General features: G+C 48.6%; 1 pseudogene; it reads right to left on the bottom strand.

Moving 5' to 3' along the window:
- Positions 1-246: 246 nt before the first annotated feature.
- LOC149356034 (uncharacterized) overlaps positions 247-17,846 on the bottom strand; it is a 36,228-nt pseudogene continuing 18,628 nt past the window's right edge.

The raw sequence follows: 17,846 nt of genomic DNA, 5'->3' as shown, positions 1-17,846 counted from the left end.
TGTTTAAATGTGCTTGTCTGACAGCTCACCATTCAACTGATCTAGGAAGTGAGCTGGAACGCAGCAAAATATTTCGGAAAATATAAAAAACCTACACTGCCTTTGAGAATGCAAAGCAATGCCGCCATATTAAACAGCAGAAGAGAGGAAGTGCCACAATAGAAAAAAAGGATCTATGGATGTACTCTCGGCAGGCACTTTCCCAAAGTGCCAGGAGAAGCACATGGGGCGGTGGCACCTTCGTCCTCAGTCTAACGTTTCGCTTGGGACTTCCAGTAGCTCTGCGTTGAGGCAGACGCCGGGAATAGGGCGGTCGTCTAGGCTCATCTTCCCGACTGAGTGGCGGCTCGGAGGGGTGAGGCTTGATTCTGCCATAGTGCTGAGGGGTACCATGGCAGGCTCCGAGTCGCCGCCTGCTCAGAAGTTGGAGGTGGCGACTGCACCCATCGCAGAGCTGTCGTCGGCTCCCTCTCGCTGCGTCAAGGAAGATGCGTCGCCGGCTTCGGGAGCCGGGTGTCCCACCATCTCCAGTGCTGCTTGCAGCTTGCCGCTCTCGTGTATTCTCCACGCTGACGGCTGGCATGGTATATGGGACACCCGCTGAAGTTTGCTGGGACATGACTGCTGGCCAAGCTGAAGTCCGTTTGACCAGCAGGAGACTTGGCTTCCAATGCCCCATCGTCAACTGTCTCATCCACGGGCTTTTGGGTGCGTTTTCTTCAGTGACTTCTGTAGTGACACCCACGTGCTCGGTCTCCGCGCTGGAAATGTTGCCTTCAGCCGCTGCGATGTCAGCCGTGGTGTCCAAAGTTTCATCAAAAATACCGCTGTCTACACTGTCATGCCATACCGAGTCTTCAAATGCAGCTGCCTCGCAAACGTCTTCTGACAGGGCGTGCTCTTCTGTTGGCTCAGAAAAATCAGCTTCGTCACAACCAGGTTCTTCAGGAAGCAGATCATTTTCGGACACCCCTGAGAGGTGCGCTGCCTTTTCGTCGGTTTCTTTCAAAAGCACACTGTCCTCAGACACCATTAGCAGATTTGTTGCACTGCCTTCTTGTTCTTCAGGGAGTGTGTCGGCTTCTCTCACTGTTGGTAGGTTATCACTTAGCCCTTCAGAATCATTCGGCACCACCTCCTCTTCGACGAGTGCTGCCTGATCCTTGTCACTGCCATCATTTTTCTCACGTTCAGTTTCGTTTCTTGCCGCATACTCCAAACCTACGGCACTGCTTGACACTTCTCTTGTCGCCTCTTGCAGTTCTAACAGCTCAAATTTCACGTCAGGTTCTGTAGCCTCTTCTTCATCGTTCAAAGCCTCAGCCAGCTGTGCATGTTCGTCACCTTGATCTAATCCATCCTCCTTTATCGCTCGAATCTCTCCTTCGGCTTCTGCATCATCCTCAACAGCAACGTCCTCCCTAACATTGTAGTTAGTTACATCTGCAGCAAGCGCTATGCTGTTCAAGTCGTCTCCATCAGTGCATTCGTTGTTTAGGCTGCTGGCCCCGTTAGTGTCAGGAACCTCAGAAGGTGCCATAGAAATCTCGCAAGGTGCTGCGAGAACAGAGTTATCCTGAACTTCATTGCAGGCAAGACTGCTAGCATCTTCTCCGCTAATATCCTGTGCAGTTGCCTGCAGCAGCCTTTCCAGGACGTCAATGCCCATGTCCAGGAGGCGGACACCGTAGCGGCCGTCCCTCTCTTCGACAAACTCGGCCAAGAGAAAAGTAGCTGGTTCACTCAAAGCCAGCAGCTGAAGCTTCTCAACGGCTTCTTTGCCCAGCTTGCCTTCAGGGACGTCTATCGTGCAATTTATGTCAAACAGTGGAATGTCAACGAGTTCATCTGCCAGTGGGCGAATATCGGCTCGGACCACGGTGTCGGTGTCTCCATAGTCCACGAACTTCACTAGAGCAAGGGCAACACCTGCAAGTGCGCCTTCAACTTCGTCTTTCAAGACTGTGATCCTGTATGGAAGCTCATCAGACCAGTAGACCATGCATGGCAAAGAAGTATCCACTGGCTTGTTACTCTGAGGCCCTTCTAGGAGCTGTGTTGCCAGAATCTCCATAGAATCAAGGCTGTCGCCGAGGTTCACATAGAAATCGGTTGCCGATTCAACGTGACTGATCTGGACAACCACTTTCTGGTGAAGTGGAACCTTGGTGGTGCTGTAGCTCTTTGGCAGTGGCAACTGGGACAACAGGTCAGTTTCATCTGCAGTGAAGAGTCTAACCGCCAATGGTTTCCCTGGCCCCAATGTTTCGACAAGCAGATCAGAATCAAGGGTGAGCTCTTTGAATTTCACAAGTGTGCTCGCGTTGTCGGTGGCGTTAACACGAGCAAGCCGACACTCAACACAGAATGGTTCAACCTGCAGGTCTTCAGAGTCCAGAGGCACCACAGACTCTATTGTATGCTCATTTCCATAGTCCACAAAACGCACCCTAAGGCCATTGCCACCTTCACCGGAGCCTTCCACCCTAGCTCTGTACCACAGGCCATCCTCAGTGTAGAGAACAGCGTAAGGAGTGTTGCTGTCGGGTGTCTCAAGAGCTGCAGCACTTCTCGAAGCCAATGCCTCTTGCAGCTTGTCTCCCAACACATCAAGGTCACCAAGCCTGCTTGAGAATTCGACGTAGTACGAGTTCATGGAATCAACAGGGCTCACAACACCAGCTTCACGACTCACTGCCGTCGCTTCAGGTGCTTCCATTTTTGCAGTTTTCTTGCTTTCCCAAGCCGGAGTTTTGGACGAGATGAACTTCTTCAGTGCCGTGCTGACGTCTTCTCTACCTATGCAGAGCCTCACAGTGACTTCGGGGCCACAGGTCACAACTTCAACCTCCACTGGTTTATACAATACCATACGTCTGAACGCGTCAACCACGTCGGAGATGTCGGCCAGGTCCTTTGCGACGTACAGCTCGCACTTGTAGCAAAACGGTGGCACTTCCAAAAACCCGGCAGCAATGGCTCGAACTTCAGGCAATACGTCAACGTTGCCGTAGTCAATGAACTGCACGCACGAGCCGTCTGGGACCACCTTGTCCCGGTACCAGATGTTGTCGTTCGGGTAGAGAGCCACAAAGGGCAGCCTCGGCACTGGCTCCACGACCGGTTCAGGAGTTTCGTCATAGTGTGTTTGGAGCCGCCCAGAAAGGCTATCCATTAGGGACTCCTGGTCCTTAGGCATGATGTAGAAGCAGGAAAGGTCTTCTACATGCATCACGATTGCCATCATCTTTCCAGAGATTTTTGAAAGCGGTGGGTAGCATGGGACAACCGGGCCTGTGTCGCGGGAAGGTGGGGAAGTTGGGGAGGGGGGAGGGGGAGGCAGGGTCACCCCACAGAGGAAGAGAGAAAGGGGAGAGAGAAAACCATTCAGACAGTTGAACCACCACAGCAAGCGTGCAGCAAGCAGCAATGGCCACTACACGAAGGCACAACGAACCCACAACCCAACGCCTGAACATGCAGCATGCGAGGGCAATATACACCGCTCAATGCAATGACGAAGCCCTGGAAACAAACCAGCAACCGTGAAACAGTGACAGCGTGAAAGCCCAAGTTCTAAGAAAGCGGTCAATACGCAAATCGCTAGCAAAGAGAGCACCGCTCACTCGGAAAAGGAAGTGATAGAATGCGTAAGTTTGTATTGCGATGCATGGAGAAAATACGCCGCAACATATATGTACCGTATAAACGGGTGTAAGGGCCGCATCCCGTTTTCCCGAAGGAAATGTTTAAAAAAATAAATTTTTGTAAGAGCCGCACCCGAACTTTCCATGACCCAGGTGGGAATAGCCTTCTAAAAAAACGCGCCGTGATCTTTGAGTTCAGCTCGGGCTGCGAGCAACAGTGCGCTTGATAGCGGAGGCTACGCGCGCGCACAGGAGCTTTCAAGTGCCGTCCATGGATGGCGCCCGATGCCGTGGCCATTATCAACTTTTTTCTTCGCTGCGATTTCCCGCTATCCACATCCGCATCTATCTCCAGCTCCAGCCATTCGCGGCGTGTTAGCGCGTTCGACATAATAGTTGTCGTTGCAGCTTTCGCGTGCTGCCGACGTGCGTTGCAGTTTTAGCACGATGTACAAGCACTTTAATAGCTACACGGCTAGGAGTTAGCTCTCGAACATGGTAAGCGTGCGGTGGGCAGGAAATTCGACGTGGCCGAGAAGTGCGTCCGATGATGGTGCAATCAAAAAAGAAACACAAGCTGCAAAAAGCGCGCTCTCCGAGGCAAGCCGTGCAAATTTCCCGAACGGGAAGAAAAGCTGCTCCTCTATGTGGGGAGTGCAGAACAATGGCTACGCGTTGACAGCGGACATGCTGCGCGGCTTCTTTTGAGATGAGCCACAGCCACACCAGAGCTGAGCACAGCACCAGCTCAAGAGTGTAAGTACTCCGCGAGTGACGACTAAAGGTATAATAAATGTCGCTTATTCCCTGGTTGGTGTGTTTTACTTTAAAATTTTTTTTTTGTGCACATCGCGTGTATGGGCCGCATTCCGAAAATTTGCCCTGGAATCTGAAAAAAAAGTGCGGCCCTTATACGCGTTTGTACGGCATATGTAAGGTAGACTCTCACTTGACACAGATCATGAATTTGCCCACTATAGTTACAGTGCTGATGCTAGCCACAGCGCATCCAAAGCAACATGTGCATCTTTCACAAATACTGTAATTACCATGGCAAGCTTAGTCCCAGCTACACTCCAGCCCCACCTTCATACTCCATTCCGTTGTCAGTAACCTGGGTATGCTGAATGGTTATATGAATTTTTCTACGTTGCATAGCAGGTGTAGCCAGCTACACCATCACTTCTCGCGCATTCTGGCGATATCATCATCACTAGTGCTTCGGTCCTCGCAGGTATTTTTAGTTTTAGGACTCTCAGAAGCACCTTTATCACAGTCATCAGTGACAACGTGACTATCACTTCCAGTGCCTTCACCACCAATATGGCCGTCGTTGCCGCTGCTGTCGCCAGCAGCGGGGTCATCACTGACTTTAACGTCCCCGCCGACAAGGTCATCAATGCCACCGCTATCATTATGACAGCTGTCGTCACTACCCTGTACCTGATCACAAGAAGTGATCTCGTCATGACCTCAGCCAGCATCTCCATTAGCATTGCCATCGTGATCATCATCGCTGTGCTCACCCCGACTGAAATGGGGCTGAGTTGACCTCAAAGGGGGCGATGTTCTCACTGGTGGTGGCAAGGACTTTGCCGCAGTTCCTCCAGGCTTTGGCACAGCTGCCTCAGGCTTCACTGCAGCTACCCGTGGCACCTCTGCGGTTACCTCAGGAACTGCAACTTCATACTCGACAGCAGGCGGAGCAGCTTCGGCCACAGCTTCGGCTGCGGGTTCGGTGTCCTGCACCGGTTCAACCTCAGAGACCGGAGACTCTGCGGCTGGTGGCAGAGGTGGCGGTTGGGCGAAACTGTCTAGCACATTCAGTTCGTCTTCTCCAGAGGTGTAAAACAGCGACCCAATCACCTTGGCAGGCTCAAGCTGCTGTTCAACCTGAGGGAGTTGAAAAAGCAAGCCTTAAAGTTGCACCCGTGAACAGCTGCAGCTGTGAACAGCTTCACTTGTAAGGACTGAATCACCACCACCGAACCCTCTCTCTTAAGGGGGGACACTTGTCTTAGACCTATATTCCTTACTTCTAGTCCAGTTCTAAGTAAACTATATTACCTCGGTAAGTTTTTATGCTGATTTCAAATAAGAAATTGCCTTTTCCATCAATGAATTAGACCTTAAGATAATTAACTTTAAATAGTCATTGATTAGTACATTTGTACTAGAAAAATGGCTCAATGAAAATTTTTAATTAATGGCTAAAGAGTACAGAGTGCCATAATCACAGCCGTTTTTCCGCTTTGACATTACTAGAAATTTTAAACTGCTTAGAAAAGCAGCAGACAAGGTGTGAATATCATGCACTGATAAACTTTTCAATATCATAAATTTTTGAAGCATGGTTGACGAACTGTGCTATGATATTTGCAGACACTGTGCCATCAGCTTCCGTTAGCAAACAAAATGACATCTCCATCTGTCCTATACACCGAGACATTAACATACGAAAACCGCCAAGTGTCCAAAATTTTTATGCCATCAAATCTTCTACCCCTGTGCAAGCTCAGCCCAAACGACGGTCTAAGTATTGTAAAATATTTATTTCCCCAAGAAAAAAACTGGTAGATTTCGTGAGCAATAGCTGCAGATTCCAAAAGCGCCATTTTTAGGAAATTGATTTTTGGAACCTATTTTGGCCCAAGACTAATGTCCCCTTATCTAATAACTTGTGGCACGCACGCACGCACGCAGTCAGGGACCCAACACATAGCTCACCTGCAGGACTAGATCTTTGTGCAGTATCTTGGCTGACAGTTGGGCAGGGTTGACGGGAAAGTCGCAAGTCAGGACACACGGGAATGCACAGCCTGACCGTGCTGTCAACCCAGCAGAGATTTGCTCGACCTTGAAAGAAGGGTAAAGAAATGTCAGGCAGCCAGATAAACCAGAAGCTGGCTTACAATTTCTGCTTCCCTGTACTTCCTTAGGTGGTTCAGTGCGAATGCCAAAGAGTTAATCAGCATCAAATGTGGGCATCTTCAACTGTGGCAGAAGCAAGGGCATTTCAGCAAGTCATTTATAGGCTAATGAGTACACCTAACATTAAGCAGTGTCGTTTCTAAAAAAACACGAGTACAAAAGCTCAACATCAGGTGCTTCAAGGTACTGCATTGCCACGAAGCTGACGGTCCTTCATGACAGCTGCTGCAGGATCACTGTGAAGTGCAGCTCACCTAACTTGCCTGTCTGTAGAATGCATAGTAGCACTGAGAAACACATAGGCAGTTCCGGCTGGCCGTTCTGCCACAAATTTCAGTCAAACATTTGTTTTTGTCGCATATTTTGGACACTATGAATTTGGCATAAGCAATATTTCATTCTTGCCCCGCAGCTAAATAGCAAGGATTCCTTCAGATAACAAAAATTCACAGGCGACATCATACGATGTGATGAGAAAGATGTGCACTGGGAATACTGGCCGTATATTTTGTTGCTACAGCGATCACCTTCTTGGTATGGCTCTGAATTCCGCTTTGCCATAGCTTTTACGCTCCAGCACTGCATAAGCTTCTTGTGGACGGTGGCGTCTAAAGGTTGGGAGTAAGTGGATGTGTTGTGGGTAAGGGCCTCCTGGAAGGTGGCAGCCCCACAAAACACCCGACGGACAGATTCTGAGCAAGTGACAATAATGCGAGAACGCATTAAAAGGTGTGCTTTTCATTGCATAAAGAAAAGCTATTTATTCCGGAAGGAAAATATTAGACTTTTAAGAAACAGAATACCAAAATACACACGTAGTGCAAGTTTGGCCACAGTCCAGTAACAAATGACAAGAAAAAAGGACCAAGTTGCGTCCTAAAAAGAGGGAAGCCAGAACTCATGCGATGTATGCGGCCTTTGGCTCAGAGTTTTCCGCATCTAAAGAAAAGATTCCAGATGATCGTACAGATAAAGGCAACGCACTCTCATGCACCTACCTCAGTGTAGTGCACCACACTGGTGCCTCCCATGTCGACAAAAAACAGCTCCAACTTGGCCGGGGACGGGTGCGACCTGACTGCAGCACGTGCCCAGGGCGTCAGCACCTTGTCGCCAGCGCCCTCCTTGTCCTTGTTGGGCGAGGGCAGGCGCGCCACGCAGGCCTCGCCGGGGACCGGATTCCGGAACTTGGGTGCCGCCTCACCTGCCTCCTGGAGCGCCTTGGCCAGGGGCTCCACATACTCCACCAGGCAGCACCAGACCTCAGACGCGGACAGCCCGGCTGTAACCTGTTGCCGCGGAGACGGGGGACACCGTATTATCAGCTGAAGCATAGTGTGCAAAAAATGCTTAAAAAAGACACAATCAAAAGACAGTTACTACCGTGGAACGCGAGATTCAGCGACAGCTGTTTGCCGCGGTCAGCGTAACACTGTTTGTTAAAGTGGTATCACTTTGACTCCTATGGTAGAGTGCAGCGATATCACTCTGCTGACCAATCTGTGAGGCGCACTGCACTCGCATCACTCTCTATCCCACATCCCCCTCGTACTGCAAGTGAACGTCAACACCGCAGAACTATAAAGAGAAAGATGGAGAGACACCTGCATAATGCAGAGAGTTCACATTCGGTTCTGATCCCCCCTTCTTCAGATGGCTCAGAAAGAAGCCATAAGGTTTCAAGTGTCAACGCCACACCAGTCTATGAGACAGGCACATCATATTGAACTGCCTCTGGATTGAATGACCACGACCAGAGTCGATTAACTCAGTGCCGAAATCGCAGTGCTTTCCTCTTCTGCCTCCGAGTGAGGTGCGCCTGTGACTGAGCAGATGAAATTGTGATGATGGTTTATTTTGGCAGTGAAAAACTTGTCCAAAGAGTACCATCTTTTCAAGCCTGCAATGATATAGGGTCAAATACCTACACGCCACCAAGTATTTCACCACACAGGAGTCAAGCTTGACACCAGGAGAAAGCCTGCGCCCATGGCAAAGAGCGGTAGGTGACACTGGAGACTTAACCCTGAAAGTGCCACATGAGTCAGGTGCTCACTACCCACACACTTGAGTACTGTAGCCACATTAAATTCTGCTGCATTTCTCCCACAAATCAGACAGGTAGCAGTCATCTCACTAAGCCCTGGAAGTTATTTGGAGCATGCAGCCCCTGGCACCGAAACGGAAGCCAATGCTCGCTCCTTGCAGATGTAACGCTGTTACTCAAAGATCAACAGTGCTGCTTATCAATGCTTCAGAATGCCGTTAATGCCGTAAGTGCGTTTCAATCCGGACTGCAGCATGAAAAGCTTCAGCATGCCTTCCTGGCATGCACTGGCTTGTTGAGCCAAAATGTCATTTAAGAGCCAATGTAAACTGTGTGCAGTTTCAGCTGTCGCTGCTACAATAAATCTGCGGCTTCAGAGTGCATGTGTACTTGACTTTCTAGCTTAAACAGACACCAAGGAAAAACTCCAGTTGCCCTTCATTGATGAATTACCATTTCAGACGACAAGAAAGCCACTTTTGCAGAGAACTGATATCTTACAAGCTAAACAAAAGGCGAAAAATTGAAAGACTCGTATCGCTGCCATTGGCCACACCCACAAGTATGCTGCAAAGCATTCAAGCAAGATTTTTTGCTGACCGGTTTTATGGTTTATGGTTTTATGGGGTTTAACATCCCGAAGCGACTCGGGCTATGAGCCCTGCCATAATGGAGGGCTTCGGATAATTTTGACCCTCTGGGGTTCTTTAACATGCTCTAACGCAGAACACTACACGGGCCTCGTAAGAGTTCGCCTCCATCGAGGATCAAATCCGCATCTCTCTGGTCAGCAGCAGAGCGCCATAACTACTGAGCCACTGCGGCGGCACTAGACTTAACTCAAAATAAAATACCATTCACTTTTACCACCAAAGGCTGATGACTACAAAAGATAAACATGAAAAATTAAACCAATCAAACCCACTATTCTTGAAATGATCACCGTGGCAAGTTTTAATCGTCGTGCCGGGGAAAAGTACTCCATTGTTGAACTTCAAATTTTTCAGCAACGAGAACCTCTTCTGCTGCTGTACAATTATCAAAGGTATCAGGAAAGGCCCAGATATTACTATGTACCAAGAATGAAAACCTCTTAAAGTAGCCATCCCTGTCCGTTTAACAATCATCCAAGCACCTTCTGATACAAACGGAAGTCCTACAGCCGAGCACTCCACAATTATACATCCCCAACATATGCCCACTAAAGTGTGCCAAGACCCACCCCCCACACGCACACTTCTGACAACACATGGTCAGACGGGGCTTTGTAGGAACAGCTACGCATTGACAGGTGCACTTAGCAAGGTGCATGTTAATGCCGAGTGCCAGGCAGGAATACTGGACTGTCACACGTTCTTCGAGATTGAGGATGTGATTCAGCTACCTCTTTTAAGTGCTGACTTGACACCTATGTGTTGTCACGTAGCAACTTGCACACAGCGCAGGTGTAAGTACAAAGGGTATTTAACAGTATCTCCCGGACTGAAAAAGAAAAGCCAGAGCCAGAGGAAAGGCCACAGCGGATTCCTCTTCCTCCTCTTCTAAAATAGTGAATGTCACAGTGCAACCTTCATCTTCTTTCACAAGCAGCCGCTGAGCAGCTAGGGTTGATAATATAGCAGTGTTTGCAATAAATCTTCGTTTATTCGAACCCACTTCATAAAACAGTAGGCAATCCGAGAGTTATTCATGCTGCACAATAAACTACCTCCAGAACAATTCAAGCCTCCGCTATGAAATGACCTGTCTGAATGAAGGAGGCAACTTGGCCTGGCCACTTTGCTGTTCAAATAATGTACTGTGAACACCGGTACGCCGACTCTGCCTGTTTAAAGAAAAGTTTAAGCATTCCCGGTCGCGTAATAATCATTTAATAACAAACATGCATGGAAGGTAAGACGGTTCCTTCGGCAATAATTTCATGCTAGCAATGGGGGAATTCAAGCAACACAAAACCCCCCAGCGCAACAACATAAAAGCAGCCCACACTGACAGCATGCACAGAAGTGCCGCTTTTCTCCTCCGACCATGCAAAAGCCACATCCTCCAATCAGGACTGTGCTCAATGACGTCATCTGTCGCTGTGGTGAGCAAGCAAAGGAACACACGTGCTTGCCTATGTGTGCCAGACTGATCACCGAGCATCAAAGGCGGCTTTGCCAGCAAACGCGGTGCCTCCTAATTTCAGTGCCTGCCAGAACAGGCATCCGCATTTGTCGAGTTCGCTTCTCGCACTTATGTCACCAAACTTAAGTGAACACTCGCTAGGCGATCGAAACAATTTTCGCCTGTGGAATGTATTGCTGAGCACCTTGCGCGCGTGCTGGCAAAAGGCAAGGTTTACCTTAGTTCATGGCACTTATGAAGATGTTAATGACACCACCGATGACCGCGAAGCTGTGAATGCTGCCACAAAGATCCAAGAATTGCTCTACTTGTATGGAGCACACACCAACAGCACATCAGGAGTGACTGCCGATAAATGGGCTGCAGTCGATGACGTATTGATTTCCTCGCAGTTTACTATGCAGGACATTGTGGAGGTCGTAATGAATGCGCAGGAAGCCCATGGTGATGACAGAGTGGACAATGATGCGCTGACTGAAGAGTCTACTAAAAACCCATGAAGCCATACACACATTAATTCTCTACCATTGTTCCATGCATCATTCCCGGGTTGAAAAATGCGTCTTCAGCATGCTTTCATATTTTAAAGCTGCGCTAAAATCTTCAAAACTATACCCACAGTTTCTTCACGTAAAAGAACTAAACAAGAGTGATGTGGCTTCTTGTTGCAGTTTCAAGTGGCAATTACTACTGCAGCCGGCAAATAAGTTCCAAAAATAGCAGCATATACCTTTGTGTCAACAATGGAAAAGTGGTATTAATGTTAGCACTTACTCAAATTATAAGCGAATGACAATGTCTGTTTTTTTTTCTTTTCACAGAACAGTTGCAACTAAGTTTAGAGCCACCTATTCGAAAAACTCTTTCAAATGCGGTAATCATGCAAAATTAATGATCAGAGATTAAAATGAGTTTCACATGAAATTAAAATCCAATACTGAACACTTTGCTTGCTAGGTACATCCCCAAGGAAAAATTATAGTTTGCATGCTCTAAAAACCAAAACATTGCTTGCACAAATCTGCAGCAGCTAATCTGCCTAGGTACAGTTATATTTGCAGGAAGACTGCAGCTAAAATAGCTTGCATAAATTCATATCGACATCCCAAGACATGCCTATATTTTGCCAGTCTCGGCTGTACTATACAGCACATTCACTACGCTGGCCCCTTCATCTGATCCTCTCACAGCTTCCAATTATGGTTTCTCTTTCGTGAGCACTGGATGTCATAAGTTCGGTTAAAATAGAATGCACCTAGGCGAAATGCACAGTGAAAATTGCGAGAGTTCTGAACACTTTGACTTGCCCCAAAGGATGACACGAATGTGGGCGCTGCAATATCATGTGCAAGCAACCTGCAAATGCTGGCAGTGCAATAGTCAGTTGCTCCCTATGCAGCGCAACCACCAAGCAATTACATGCGGTCCACACATAACTGATGCTACCATCGCCAGTCGCACAATACGCGCCGCGGCTAACAAACCACGTCAGCCGCCGCCGCGGTGGCTCAGCGGTTATGGTGCTCGGCTGCTGACCCGAAAGACGCGGGTTCGATCCCGGCCGCGGCGGCTGGAATTTCTTTGTAGGAGAAATTCTAGAGGCCCGTGTACTGTGCGATGTCAGTGCACGTTAGAGAACCCCAGGTGGTCGAAATTTCCGGAGCCCTTCACTACGGCGTCTCTCATAGCCTCAGTCGCTTTGGGACGTTAAACTCCATAAACCAAACCAAACCACGTCAGCCGTAAACATGCTCTTGCGAACATATTTCCTGTGCTTAAGCATGCGGATTTTTCGTGTTTGATGTAATTATCTTTCGTGGTTCCACGAGATTCACATAAGCAAGATTCTAGTGCAAGATGTGACAGGTTATCAATGCGTGAAATGGAAAGCAAAGCAAATTTAAGCGCTTCCACCATAGCATTACACTTTCAGACGACCAGCATATCTTGCCTTCTCTTAAAAGAAAGCCAGGCGGTATAAACATCTAGCTAGGTGAAATCCAGCCTTCCTTCCACCCACCCACACCAAGCTATAGTGGTGCTTCGAAGTTATGAAAAAAAGAGCCATGAATAAAATAAAAATACAGAGCCACACACCATGACAGCAGCCAATTTGAACATGCTGCCATTTTGAAAAATTTTGTCAGTGCCAATGATACATAGCAAAGCTGAGGCAGGTGTTTCACAACATGATGATGAATTCTCATGGCGCCATGGCACAAGGCTTTTTCATCTACTCAAGGAGGGGTTAAAGAGCCATTCACCAAGCAATTCACACTAAGGAAGCCAAGCACCAGACCAGGGGAAAGCTTGTACCTCCGTATCAGCGGTGGGCACCCGGTGACACTGAGGATCGAACCCCGCACCTCCCGCATGCAAGGAGGATGTTCAAACGACTAGGCTACTGCTGCGGTCCAGAAGTTTCACAACATCCACAAGCGGCGCAGGACAATGCAGTTAAGATTTGCCAGCCGCATTCAAACACATAGTAGCTTGTGGGCTGTGAAACTATCAACAAAATGGCAACGTGTGGTCTTCTCTGTGCTCCCCCTGCATATCCCCCCCACAAGTAAGGTGTATTGCGACCCCTAGCAGCAATGAAAACGCGTGGCATGACATTGCACTGGATCACAAATAGACAGGTTATGATGCTGAGACAGGACTTTGGGCAGCGTCGGCGACCACATGCATTGAACACCGAAAAAAGCAACAGGGAGACTCCCAGGCAAGCCACACAAGCAGGCAGACAAAGAGTAGCAGAGAGAGAGAGAGCAAAGCACAGGTGGAGAAAATATAACGAGGCCAGTTTATTGGCAGAATTTTTGAGCAAGCAAGCAAGCAGTGCAGCCATCATGCACGACGCTGCGGTCCTGCCGACGCCGTTGGCAACCGACACGGTCGTCGCTGATTTTGACTGATCTTTAATAAAGTCCTTCGAATAGCTGTGGGGTAGACTGGAGGTAGCGCTGCTTCCAATTCTCGAGGTTCATGGAAACACAGCATTTTTTTGCAGCAAAATTTACCCTTCACAGCACATTACCGCGTCAAATGATGCGAATCAGTGATGCTTTCAGCAGAACGATGAAACACTGCCCACTTGAAATGCACACACGAGGCAGCTAAAACCCGACAACAGTGAACCGAAAAAAAAGATGTGTATAACCCATGCTACGTCTAGATTACCGAGCGGCAAGAATACCTGCAGCAGTGCTGTTCAACATTTTCACCTCATGCACTCATAAGGCATGACATACGCAAGATTGTCACTAAATAAAACCATGTCACTAGTAAGCATCTAGTGATGACATAGCGTATACAACATATCTCTTACAATCAGTTCCTGAAATGAACCACACACAAGAACTACCACACTCGGAGAGAGAAACGTGGGCACTAGAAGCATGTATAAGCGCAGACAAGAGCTTGTGCAAGAAAGGCTACAAACTCGAGGTTGACTGGAACAGAAAACGCACGATAAAGACGAACACTGCGCATTCCAAAAGCATAAAAAGCTGCAAGAGCGTGTGGGTATATTGTGCATTCATAAGTGGTTAAAATGTATCTCTCGTACAATGTCTTTTATACAAATCTTTGATTTCCACTTTGCGCTTTGGTGGACAACAACCTACCCCCAGTTTTTAGCAATACTGTAGCATTTAATGTCACACTTATTGCAAGCCTAGTAGATGAGCAATACCCTTTGCATAAGCTTGTATGACCTTCATGCCAGATGACAGGGTATGGGGGGGGGTGTATCTCTTGCTGCTTGGGCAGGCGTGGTTGTGCGCAGCAGCCGGGGTGGCACAGTTGGATTGTCATTTTCACTCGACGAATACAGAGGGACAGCTGCTTCCAAAACCAAAAGGTGCACAAGGCCAACCATGGCATCACCCCCAAACTGCAGTGAGCTGCATGCCGGCCACATCAACTACTACCGACAGCCCGAACCGCGTCGGGAAATTTCACATCGCAAATCACGGCGAAGCGCTGCCACGAAACAGCACCAGGAAATCACTTTCATGAACGAAGTCATTACGTGCACTGCGCATAACCTAATTTACAAATACGCACTGAAATGCGACCTGCAGGGCTCAACCGTACTGCTCAGGTTTACTATCGTATGCCATGAGCAGCCACTCGGCCTTTCGTGAAAGAACTGCCACCATTCCATTATCGCGGTGCTTCTATTTTCTTTGAGCTACGCATATGCCTGACTTGTCACTGCCCGTTAAGGAGTCGCAGTATGTCGACGATATGAATTTGTAAAAATCCCCCAGTAGAATGCATTGTGTACAAAGGGCCGTATTTCAGGTCTTCAGAACACACTACCGTGCCACTATGAATGATACGAACACGCGAGCCATGACTTCACCCTCAAAGACTAAGTGCTACCCACACGTCAGAGACGTTGCAATCGTTAATCGTGCGATGTGCACTGCAAACAGTCAGTGGCAGCAAGCGGCCCCTGCATCGCGGATTCCACGATTGCTAGACACGCTGTAGGCACCGCGAGCAATCAGCGGCAGAATGTGGCCCGCAATCTGCCAACGTCGCGATCATCAGTCGCGCTGAAGGCATCGCGGCCATGAATATATCCCGTCAGCCGCAAACAGATGTGCGTAAATGCATTTTCCATGCTACCGCATGCTCTCTAAATACAAAAGAGTAAAAAAGAGCAAGCTGTCCTCTGGCGTGCGGCTTACTCTCTTTTTTAATTCCCCATAGGTGTATTCGTGTTTAGAGTATAAACTTTGTTCGTTTGGATGATACGAAACTTCCAATGATATAAATTTTGTCGAGACCCCATGAGATTCATATCATCAAGTTTCTACTCTAATTCAGTCAGTAAAGCCTTTCTGCTTGCACCTTAGCAAGGTTTCATTTTGCTGAAGCAGACAATACAATGCTACACTATTTTTGGTGTTTTTTTGTCATTGAGAGATTATTAACACCTTTCCTCAGCTTCCATATGCCTCACTTCAAAGTTTCTTTGTTGTTCTTTTATAAGCAGATTGCTTGGATAGAGCAATACAGCCTCAGAAAACTGATTTATATAAAGAATGGCTTTCATCGTCATCATCAGTTTGACTACGTCCACTCCAGGGCAAAGGCCTGTCCTATGTCTCTCCATTAACCCTGTCCTTTTTGCCAGTTGCAGCCACCGTATCCCCGCAAACCTCTTAATCTCATCTGCCTACCTAACTTTCTGCCGCCCCCTGCTACGCTCGCCTTCTCTTGGAAACCACTTCAGTACCCTTAAGGACCAGCGGTTATCTTGGCTTCGTATTACATGCCCTGCCGAAGCCCATTTCTTCCTTTTGATTTCGACTGGAATGTCATTAACTCGCGTTTGTTCCTTCACCAACTCCGCCCATTTCCGATCTCTTAAGATTACACCTATCGTTTTCCTCTCCACAGCTGCAGAATATTTCCTGCTGCTTCCAAAGCATCATTTTCTATGTCCCATCATTATGCTATTTTGCATGCAACGTGCAGAAGCTGAGGCATAGTGAAATTGCAAACGACTTCTCTCACACTGTTCACGAAACAATGCTTGAGGAGAAAAGAAGTCCTTGTTTGTGGCTGAAAAATCAGGTTAAATTCCTTTCTGTCTTGGTTGGCACAGAAAAATATAATGAAGCTGCCATCGGCACAGCTACAACAACGAACAACTGTCACCCACACTCCTCCCCCTCAGAGGGTGACCGCCATCCACAAACATTGGTTTACCATAACCATAAAATAAAGCCAATCCATGCCAGCCACTCACCATGACGTCGACGTACTGCCTGGCTTGGAAGGCAAACTCGGCAGGTGCGATAGCGGCCCTCGGCTGCTTCTGTCCCTGGCTGGCCTCGGACATCGAGCCAAGGTGACGAGGCGCTGCGGTCGCATCCATCGCGAGTCCTGCCTTGACAAGGGTCTCCACCAGGGAAGGCCCAGGGGTGCCAGCAGGCCGCTCGAGGTCCACCAGGTGAACACCATCTTTGTGGGCTGTCGCGCGGCACAGGAACTGGCCCTCGAAGGCGTGCTGCAGGGGGCCCTCTGGCACCTCGGAGGGCCACGTCGACCCGCCTCCCGTGGGCGCTACCGAGAGGATCCGGCATCGCATGGCCTCTGCTGGCAGCTGGGAAAACCTGGGGTGGATCTGCGTGTGAAGAAAAGAAAAAAAAAACACCTGAATAACACAGCATTGCACGCCTAGCAGGCTAAACTATTGTATTATTGGCTATATATTTGGAGTAAACTATTTTTACAGACAGCCAGAGCTGCGAGTTGGGGGAGTTGTCTTATACACCGCATCAGAAGAGGTATTTATGTGACGTCATTCATAAAGGAAGCTAATGGCCTCTGATTGGATGGCAGCGGGCGTTCTCAAGAAGACCCCTAATGGACGGTTGAAGGGAGCGTCATTGCAGCAAGTTTGAGGATTTTCAGGCCATGGCGTTCGGTGTCGTGCAACACCATTGCAAAAAAATGGCTGAGGCTTAACTTGGTTAAGCCTGGAGAATGCGAAGCATCGTCGTGTCGCGTAATTTGGAGGCGCACAACCACAGCGACGGCGCGAGGTGCGCCCCCGTTTCTCCACTGTCGTGACGCCATCGTGTCACGTGGTGGGACGTCATGTATCACGTGATTTGGAGGCGCACAACCACAGCGACGGCGCGAGGTGGGCCCCCGTTTCTCCACTGTCGTGACGTCATCGTGTCACGTGGTGTGACGTCATGTATCACGTGATTTGGAGGCGCACAACCACAGCGACCACGCGAGGTGGGCCCCCGTTTCTCCACTGTCGTGACGTCATCGTGTCACGTTGTGTGACGTCATTTTCTGCAATGTCGTGACATCATCGTGTCACGTGGTGTGACGTCATGTATCACGTGATTTGGAGGCGCATAACCACGGTGAAGGGCTGAAGTGGTAGCTAAAGTAGTATGCTTCGCATAAAAGCTTCCAGGTGACTGGAATATCGAACCAGACGGTCGGCACCGAAGAAGACTACCTCTGGGAAGGTGCCCATGAGACGGTCGCTTCAAGTAGCAACCAGAGCGAAAGCGACAAGGAATTTCCTTGACAAAACTATGTACCATCAT

This window comes from Amblyomma mixtum, chromosome 3 (assembly GCF_055824585.1).
Source record: "Amblyomma mixtum isolate Tamu chromosome 3, ASM5582458v1, whole genome shotgun sequence".
In the NCBI taxonomy this organism is placed as follows: Eukaryota; Metazoa; Arthropoda; class Arachnida; order Ixodida; family Ixodidae; genus Amblyomma; species Amblyomma mixtum.
This window is presented reverse-complemented; position numbering and strand designations above follow the sequence as displayed.